Source organism: Myxine glutinosa, chromosome 1 (assembly GCF_964187855.1).
Source record: "Myxine glutinosa chromosome 1, kmMyxGlut1.1, whole genome shotgun sequence".
In the NCBI taxonomy this organism is placed as follows: domain Eukaryota; kingdom Metazoa; phylum Chordata; class Myxini; order Myxiniformes; family Myxinidae; genus Myxine; species Myxine glutinosa.
In genome coordinates this window covers 372,391,061-372,401,699 of record NC_136261.1, presented here as the reverse complement: position 1 = coordinate 372,401,699, position 10,639 = coordinate 372,391,061, and positions in this window count along the sequence as shown.

The window sequence follows — 10,639 nt, the reverse complement described above, 5'->3', positions numbered from 1 at the left end:
GTCAATTGTAGGACCTTATATATGTAGAAAGGTGTGTGTTTTTCTAAATCAAGTCCATTCAATTGAATTGGCTCCAGGAGGACTCCAAGTTTTAGAGACATCTCAAGCATGATCAAAGGAAATTGGATGCACCTGAGCTCAACTTGGAGTGTCATAGCAATGGGGTTGAATACTTATTGACTCGAGACATTTCAGCTTTTCATCTTTAATTAATTTAGAAAAACTTTAAAAAAAAATCACTTTGACATTATGGGGTATTATTGACCCAAAACAATTTGGAGACAATTGAGTTTTTTTTGTCACTGATCTACACATAATTATGTGTAGAGCAGTGACAAAAATATCTCAATTTACTCAGGCTGTAAGAACAAAATATGAAAAAGTCAATGGGTGTGAATACTTTCTGAAGCCACTGAAGTCTGTCGACGTGTTCATGCAGAGGATGGCTCCAAGTTTCAAATTAGGTACCTCACCTCATCACTGAAGGAGACATGCTATGTTTGCAGAGGAATTTCCAGACATTAACACTGGCAAAAATAAATTTCCTGAGCTAAGGCTAAATCATGTTCTCCTGAGCAGCAAACTACCGGATAATATTTGCCGATGCAGATAACATGAAATTTCATTCCTGCCATCAGTGCCCTCCATAAGATATGGTTGAATCCTCCATGCTATTATACTCCCATAATCTACGAGTGACCTTATTATGTATGCCAGCTCACTGTAAATGCTGGAAGAACTACGAGCCTCGATGTTGTATACAAAAAAACAAACAAAAAAAAGCTACATGGTATACATACAGTCACGTGAAAAAGTAAGTCAACCCCATGTAAAGTTTTGACTCTTTCAACATATTTCAACATACAGCTATTTGATCTTCATTTCAACAATATTGATAGATAACAGTGATATAATATAACAAATATCATGAAACATTTACATTTTGTAGTCCATTGTATAATTTAAATAAACATAAATGCAAATTTTGCATGTGGAAAAAATAAGTACACCCTTGGCTCTAATAGGTGGTATTGCCCCCTTTGGCAGAAACAACCTCAAGTAGGCGTTTCTTATAACTGTCCACCAGTCTCTGACATTGACTGGGAGAAATTTTTGCCCACTCCTCCATGCAGAATTCTTTCAGCTGTGCGATGTTTGAGGGGTTTCTTGCATGCACAGCTCGTTTCAAATCCCCCACAACATCTCGATGGGATTTAGATCCAGGCTTGACTTGGCCATTCCAGAACCCTCCATTTCTTTCTTTTCAGCCATTCCTTGGTGGATTTACTGGTGTGTTTAGGGTCATTGTCATGTTGCAAGGTCTACCTTTGGTTGAGCTTCAACTTTCCGACAGATGGCCTCACATTATCCTCAAGCACCCTCTGGTACAATGAAGAATTCATCGTGGATTATATGATGGTGAGCTGCCCGGTCCCTGATGCAGCAAAGCTGCCCCAAACCATAATATTTCCACCACCATGCTTTACAGTTTGTATCAGGTTCTTGTGATCAAATAACGTCTTTGGTTTTCGCCAAACATGTCTTCTGGTACTGTGGCCAAATAGCTCTACCTAAGACTCATCTGTCCAGAGCACATTGTTCCAGATGTGCTGGTCTTTGCCTAGGTGTTCATTGGCAAACTTTAGTCTTGTCCTGATGTTCTTTCTGGACAGCAAAGGATTCCTCCTGGCACACCTCTCATGCAGATCAAATTTGTGCAGCCTCTTTCTAATGGTAGATTCGTGCACTTTGACATCAACAGTGGCAAGAGCTACCTGTAGGTCCCGTGATGACATTCTGGGGGTCTTCGAGACTTCTTTCAACATCTTGCGGTCTGCTCTCGGGCTGAACTTGCTGGGGTGGCCTGGCCTGAACAAGTGTTGTTTGGAATCTTCTCCACTTGTAGATGATCTTCCGGACAGTCGAATGATTGATTTCAAATTGTTTGGAGATCTTTTTAAATCCATTCCCAGACTCGTAGGCATCTATAACTTAGGCACTGCTCGGCCAGCGTATACTGCCGTGGTAAGCCTCGCATCCCCACTTGATCGCTCGTGAGGTCCTGTACGTGAACGCAGGGAAAGAGAATCGTCAACGCTCCACCATCTCTCCACTGCCTAATCACTGAATCGTGAGCATCCACCCGTCGAGGGCAGTAGGCAACCCAAGGTGATAGCTTAAAATGGCCCATTTACGTGTACGCGATCTGGTAGGGCCATCCGACATCCTGCAGCACTGGCGGACTATGTAACAGTAGCCGAAAGCCCGGGAATGATTGAGACACACCCGTTCAGTGAGCAGCCATGATGGAATTACTTTATCACACATACGTCACAGGAATGCGTCATCAGTCCCTCATTAGTAAATGTATGAGCTGTGTTGTAAAAATCAGACGTACAACATTGTCCCAATTGTAGGTTTAATTCAGAATCGATCTCTAGTAACACCTGTAAGAAATCAGCAAGAGTGATATCAGTATACCGTTATCATAGAAGTAATAATGAATTGGCAATTGGCACAAGCAACAAGCAAGCTTGGAACATCTTGCAATACACACCATTCGTATATGCACTACCACACAGGATAAATGTCACAGGAATGAATCGGAGCAATGTCCGTCCGAGTTCTTATGGAAGCCCCTCAGTGGTCGGAGCCAGCATAGCACCTGGGTTCAACTTAGACACAATTTCATTACATTCTCCCCTCCATTAAAACTACACTACCACTAGGACTGAAATCAACCTAGCAAAGCATAGTAGCAGAGTAATCAGTTAGCAACGGTCCATGTCAGTCAGTCCAACCATAGCGGTCGGGGTGGCAAATTTCTCTCCCGGCACGGGTCCGGTAACCACCGGGTACCACATCCCCAAGGCCGGAACCCCCCGCATCAGAGTATCCACCGAAATCGGGTGACGGCGGTGGCCCCACAGGGCCAGCCGGATCGGGTGCATGTAGCGGTGGGGAAGCCGGTCGATGCTCCATTGTCGGATCAACTGTGTCATAAGCCGGCTCGTCAACATCCCCGCATGGGGCCAGATGGTGTACCGAGACCGTAGACTCCCATCCATTGGGCAACAGCACACGAGCATGCTTGGGATTGGCTTGGTGAACATGCACCTTATCTACAAGCGGGTCATATTTACTCATGCGAACCGTGCGTTTGAGAAAAGCCGGTCCCGGCTCAGCAAGCCAACCCGGTAAAGATCGGGTACTGCTCGAACGCCACGGGTAACGAAACATACGGTCGTGGGGAGTTTGATTTGTAGCGGTGCACAATAAAGTCCTGATCGAGCTTAATGCCCCGGGTAGCGACCAAGCCCATTGGTCCAGTCCTAGTCCACGAGACTTAAGGCTCAGAGTAACAGCCCTCCATATAATGCCATTAAAGCGTTCTACCTGTCCATTCGCCTGTGGCCTATACGGAGTAGTATAGCTAGAAGCGACATTATGCTGGAGCAAGAAGTTCCTCACATCCTGGGACAAGAACACCGCGCCTCGATCGGTGTACACATAGGCCGGATTCCCAAACATAGAAAACAAGTTCCGCAGACACCGGATAACTGTAGCAGCAGACATATCACCGCACAGGAAAGCAAAAGGGAATCTAGAGATCTCATCAACGATCGTGAGTAGCTAATGAGAATTACTCAAAGCCGTTGAAGCCGGCAGGGGACCTTTGAAGTCCATCGCTAATCTCTCCCATGGCCGAGTGGCCTAGACCAGCGTATCCATCGGAGGGTTGTCGAAGCGAAGTTTGAGTTCAGCGCAAACGGAACAAGTGCGACAGAGCCGACGAACATCCTCAACGGAATAGGGCAAGTTATGACTGCACACATAATGAGCGAAACACGTCACGCCGGGATGGCACAAGGTGTCATGAAGAACATGCAGATCCTCAAAAGAGGTGAGGCTCGCACACATCGCAGGCTGTGATAAAGCATCGGCAACGAGGTTAACCCGCCCCGGGCGATATTTGATTTTGTAACAGAAATCGACGAGCTCGATCCGCCAGTGAGTGATTTTCTCATTCTTAATGCGTTGAGCATACTGCGATTGCTGCATGTCATACATAAAGGCAACACTCTGTTGATCTGTGATGATTTGAAAACATCGTCCGAGCAAATATGGACGCCAACGCCTGATCGACTCGACGATGGCATATGCCTCTGTGGAAGTGTAAGTTTATGAAGCAAGTAATTTTTATGAGGCAATTGAAGCAAGTAATTTTTATGAGCCACAACCTGCTTTCCTAGTCTGCAAGTTTTTTTTGTGGTTTCCATGCAGAATGTGGGATTTTCTACAGTTGGCAAGCTATCTCCAACTGACTAGGTTCGTTTGCTCGAGAAAAGTAAAACTCTTCGTATAAGGCAATGGCAGATCGCATATTGCCATGACAAAATCATTTTTCTAACTGAGGGGAATATGTAATACAGATGGGATGTGTTTTGGAAAATAATGTAATGTTAGATCAAGTATGTCTTATGGAGTTATATAAGCAAATTGGAGAAAAGGGCATTGTTTTCTTTTAATCATGAAATAATACAACTGGAGCCATAATGTCTACCGAGGCTCTTTGAAGTGATTTGTTGGGTTATCGAGGCTTACTTGCCAAAGCGCTTGGTAAACAAATGCTCATTATGACAAATCGTTTCAGCTTGAGGTCTTAACAAACTACCATTGTTTTAATAAATTAGATGTAAATATTTGTAGGGTGTGTCCCCTCCCACTTTTGCCTACGTGACTTCTGGGGGATGGTAGTTCCGAAGTCCATTCTCAACTTAATGTTACAACTAGGTTTTGAGAAAAATTATGTTTAGAACTAAAAATTGCGTGCAGTATTGAGTTTTAAAATAAAACTAAACTGAACAATGGTTCGGAAATAATAAAGTATAAAATCCATGTAAGCTAGCTCTCTCTGGCTCTCTGATTCTCAGTAAAATCTTTTGTGGGATTGCAGTATGATTTGACTTCTGAGGGATAAGATGAGTTTGCAGATTGAAAAAGGATGGGATTGCCATAGCTATTGAGTGACTGTTTTAATTAAATAAGGACTTTTCTTATTTAATTGCATGCCTATTTTTAAGTTTTAACATGACTTATCAAAACTCATGTTACTCGTGTGTTAATTCGCAATATGGTATAATAACCCTTGCAGCAAACAATAAATGAATTACAGATAAAACCACAAAATGGTAAATCATTTGGTATAGTTTTAATAATAAAGGCACTGTAATTATTTTATGACTGAGGATAATATTGTTTTAAAAAATGTGCTTTGAAATAAAGTAAGTGGTCTTTGTTCTTGTCGTGTCGAAAATGAGTAAAAGATATATCCACTTCGCTGAGAATGACCTTCAGATGTTCTTGAAGTCTTCATACGGGATTAGAGAGACGGGGGCTCCGAGGTGTTTGGCAGGAGACAATGGAAAAGCAGAAAACCGCATTAAAAAATTTGAAATGCAAACCTGCTGTCAGCGGGGAGCACCCTCATCCCCCGACACTTGCTCCCTCCCACCCAAACTTTGCCCAACCAATCCTACTGCTCTCCTCCCCTCTCTTCGCTCCTCCCCCCTCCACTTGCTCCTCCCACTTGAAAATGTATAAAAATCAGAACGGATGACCAAATAGCCAGGATTAGCACTGGGTCTGTAAGATGTTGGTTTGCTGTACTTAGGATGTTTTACTTGGCTGGTCGATTCTGTATGTTTACACTGTATGTTAACTGTACTCTATGCATGCTGGTGTTTGGTGTGGCATTTCTTTGTGCATCCCTACTGTACCAGGATTTCATTTGGGACCTTCTGTGAATCTTGAAATGTATTTTTGTGAATTGTAATATGGTTTGATAAAGGTTATTGTTTCTTGCTGTGTATTTCCTTGTAGACAGAAAGTGTTGTCCTCCTCGGGAATTAAAATATGTGACTCTCTTCTGACATTGAACTTTTTGGTTCATCTATTACATACAACTATAGGAAAATATCCCTAACACCTCCTTTTCGACAGACGAATGTCTCCAATCCGCGGAGGAGAGAGTCCTTGAAAAGAAGGCCACAGGGCGCCCCCCCCCCCCCCCCGAGAGAGTGTCACAGCTATCGCGTGGTCCGACGCATCACTTTCCAAAATAAAGGACGTGTTTTTGTCAATCGTCGACACAGCAGCACCAGCGATGTCGGACTTCAGGCCATGAAAAGCGGCCTAAGCAGCGTGACTCATGGGGAACGCATCGCAATCCACAAGCGGGCAAAGCTTCTCGGAGAAATTTTGAACCCACTTAGAATAATGAGCAAACAGCCCGAGAGCACGCTTCAATGAAGCAAGATCGCAGGGCGGGGCCGTGTCGAGCAAAGGTCGCAGACGCTCCTTATCCCGGAGCGATAGAGCCATGGGTCACGGTGTACCCCAGGAGATCTATCGTGCGAGCAGAATAGCGTAATTTAGCCTCGTTCATAGTTAGTCGATACTTGTGCGCAACCTCGAGGAAGCACTTCAGATTAGCATGATGATGTTCTTTGTCGTACCCGCAAACCGTGAGATTATCCAGATAAACAAAGACATCGGTTAAATTCTCCTTAGCGATGAGGTCGTTGGTGTTGGTGGCTGGCCTGGCTAAGCCTGGTGTTGGCTTAGCGGTTAGGGTGCCAGCTTGGGATCCTAGGATCCTGAGTTCGAATCCCGGTCGATCGCTGTATTAACGCCAGGGGGTTTGACTCAGCCTGTCATCCTTCCGAGATCGGCAAATTGAGTACCAGCTTGCTGGGATGAATGATCCCAGTGTGTATCCCGATTTCGAATAGGTACACCATATCCCAGCACGTTCCCAGGTACACCAGGTACACCATATTTAGCTCTTTCACGAGCCTCGATTCAGTATACAAAAAAACAAACAAAAAAAAATCGTAAGAGGCGACTGAGGGTTGGCGTCAGGAAGGGCATCCGGCCAGAAAAACATTGCCTCAAAAAGGGAATCATGATTGTCATGGGGCCCGCAAGGCTAACCTCCGCTCTCGCGGGGAAAAATGGCCTTAAAACGATCATTCATATTTTTTTGATGAGGTGTCCATAGCCCTTTGGAAGCATGAACCCATTCGTGACCCAGAAAGGTAGCCCGGTGAACTAGTACAACCTCTGGCCAGATTCAAACGCAGTGTAGATGCGATCTGCCGTGGAGATGGGAATCTGATGATACGCACTACGTAGATTGAGAGTGCTATATACCGAGTACTGTGCCACCTGTCGTACCAGGGAATCCATTCCTGGGAGTGGGTAGGCGTCCAATTGGGTAAACTGATTAATCATCTGCGAATAGTCGATTACCATGCGTTTGCGGTGTGATTCGGTTCGTAACACCAAAACCTGGGCCCGCCAGGGCGACCGACTAGGTTCTGTGATACCTTCCTTTAGTAGTTGCGCAGTCTCTTCCGCAATGAATTGCGTCGCGATTTAACAGCAACCGGTATACAGTCAGTAGTCATATTGGGAAACAGCAACAGTGGCTCAATTTCTATCCCTGCAAGAGCACACACAGCAAGAGTATCAGCTCCTCCAAATTCCATTTCCAAACGCCCATGTCGCCGGAGAAAATCGTGTCCTAGCAAAACTTCTGCACATAATGCTGGTAACACCATTAAATGCACATCCGGAAACATTCGACCCTTAATCACAAGCTTTAGTCGACATTCCCCCCGAGTGCTGAGCCACAGCCCTTGAGAAGCCATGAAAATTCTGCGTTTTGTCCCGAGAATCGGCCAGCCATGCTTCTGAACAAGTTGTAAATCGACATACAGTAACTATCAGTGGAGCCCGTATCGATTAAAGCATTTGCAAATTTCCCCTCTATCATGAGTGGAATAACAGCACTGGCCAGTCCCGGTGGCCCTGCAGTAGTCGAGTCGTCGAGAGGTGGCGCTCGAGCCTCGCGTGTGGATCCGACACCCGCTAATGTCTTTCGTGTAGTTAAAGTCAAACGTGGGCCGGTCGGGCCGTCGGTAGGGGGCGCTCGAGCCATGCGTGGAGATCCCTGCTGTCATATATTCAAAGTAGATCGTAGGTCGATCGTGCCGCCACTGGAGGGCACTCGTGCCATGCGCGGAGATTCGACGCCGGCGTACGCCGATCGGGAAGCCGAACCCGGAAGTGGGCTGGGCGTCGAAAGAATTCCTGTCAAGGACGGTCGAGCCGCGTACCGCTGTGATTGCGCGACTTGTTTAGTCGGCGTGGCAAGTCTCATCAAGGTCGAACGCTCAGCTCGGGGCCCACGGAGAGGGGCGATTCAAATCAAGGCCGTGCGAGGCGCGCGAGGCGCCATTTGTTCCACAGGCGAGGAGATAAGCACATTCAGCATTGAGCGAGTTCGCCGGCCCCGTGACGAACGACAAACTTTTGCAAAGTGGCCTTTCTTCGAACACAAATGACACGTCGCCTCCTTAGCCAGACAAACTGACCTGAGATGGGTCCGGTTCCCGCAGAAATAGCACTTCACGATATTTCCTGGCTTGGGTCCAGCAGCAGCGGCCGCTGTCAAACTCGGGTCGGGGTCCTCGAGCGCATCAGGTGCCTCCAATTCCAGCGAGGATGCAGCATCCTCTAGCTCGGTGGTAGCTCTCTCCGGTCGTGTCGATCGGGATATCCCTGCAGTGACGTATGGGCGTTCATACACGTCGGCTTATACATGCGCTTCGGTGTACACGTGAGATAACCGAAGGGCTGTTTCTAGGGTCAAATCGGCTTCTTCAAGTAATCTTTGTCTGATGACCTGCGATATAATGCCTGAGACAAAAGCATCGCAAGCAAGGTCATCACAAACTTGTGCATGGGTGCGAGTCTCGGTGGTACAGTCCTTGAATGGTCAATGGTCTCCGTGGGTTCTTGTCGACGAGACGCTTGCAGATATCGGGTGTAGACCACACTCCGAGTTTTGATGTAAATACGTTTCAGCTCGGCCACAGCAGCATCGTACAGAGCGCACTGAGAGATAGACATGTACACAGTATGGTTCACCCTGGACTGCAACACCGCAAGCTTCGTGACAGCGGTGATTTCCTCCTGCGCATCCAGATGATTTGTCAGGAGCTTCAACCAGTGTAACAATTGTGCAGATGCGTCTGGCGCTTGGGGGTCCGCGCTGAAAATTGGAACTTGTATCAGCTTATGAGCCATGTTGTTCTCATTCAGGACGAAGAGACGATTCTGAATTAATTGTTGTAAAAATCAGATCTACAACATTGTCCCAATAGTAGGTTTAATTCAGAATCGATCTCTCGTAACACCTGTAAGAAATCAGCAAGAGTGATATCAGTATACCGTTATCATAGGAGTAATAATGAATTGGCAATTGGTACAAGCAACAAGCAGGCTTGGAACATCGAGCAATACACACCATTCGTTTATGCACTACCACACAGGATAAATGTCACAGGAATGAATCGGAGCGATGTCCGTCCAAGTTCTTATGGAAGCCCCTCAGTGGTCGGGGCCAGCATAGCACCTGGGTTCAACATAGACAAAATTTCATTACAAGCTGTACTTCCACAACAGACTACCTGTGACCATGGCTGGTACATTTGAAAGCTTGGACAATTGATCCTAGAGTGCCTAAGTGTTTTTGCTTCTGGTTCATAATTTTGTTGTCACTAATTACTTGTTCATCAATTTTATTTTTAATTCCCATTAAAGGGAACTGTTGCAAAGTTAAAACCGAAAACACAAGGGGATGTTACAGTGCTCGGATGTTGTGCAGTCTGAGGCCGGTGCGCATTCGCGGATCCACACTGGTGGGAATGGCAATGCTTATGAAAGGTGCTGGCAGAACCTGTTTCATTGAAGCCTGAATGATCCACCGATCTTTGTTCTTGACCTCCACTTGAAACACGTATCCAAGCAACAACACGTGACCGACGTCACACCGACCCCTCGTACGTGCTCCACTGAGTACCGTTCTCGTTACCTCCGCCACCGAAGGTGGATGGAGGTTATGTTTTCACCCCTGTCTGTTTGTTTGTCTGTTTGTTTGTGAACAAAATATCTCAAAACGTTGTGGACGGATTCGGACGAGTTTTGGTATAGATGTAGCGTATGTGACAAGGACAAAATCATGAGATTTTGGTGAAGATCCGGATCCGGCTTCAATAATTTTTTAAGTGATACTTCACCATTGGGAGGTAGGGCCAAAAACGATGCATGGCAAGATATCTCAAAAAGTTATGGATGGATGTGGACGAAATTTGTTGGACAGGTTGTGTGTGTGACAAGGACGAATAGATTCAATTTTGGTGAAGATCGGGATCGGGATCCGGATCCAGCTAGAAGAATTGTTTAAGTGATTCTTCACCATTGAGCGATATGGCAACCAGGCGGAGGTATGCTCTCTACTGAGTGCAGTTATATTTACCCTACGCTCGCGAAGCGAAAAGCGAGGTTAAGCATTCAGGTACGTACGTGTGCCGTACGTGTCTGCATTAAAACACTAGAACGCCACTCAGTAGAGCGCATACTCCCGCCGTAGGTTTAGTTGGAATAATACGTTTTGTTTAACATCCCCTCTCCCAAAAACAATAAATGAAAAAGAAAGTAAGCTCTAACTGTCAGAGAATTTATTTTGATATATCTCGGAATTAGAGGAGAAAAACATCATTTAAGAATA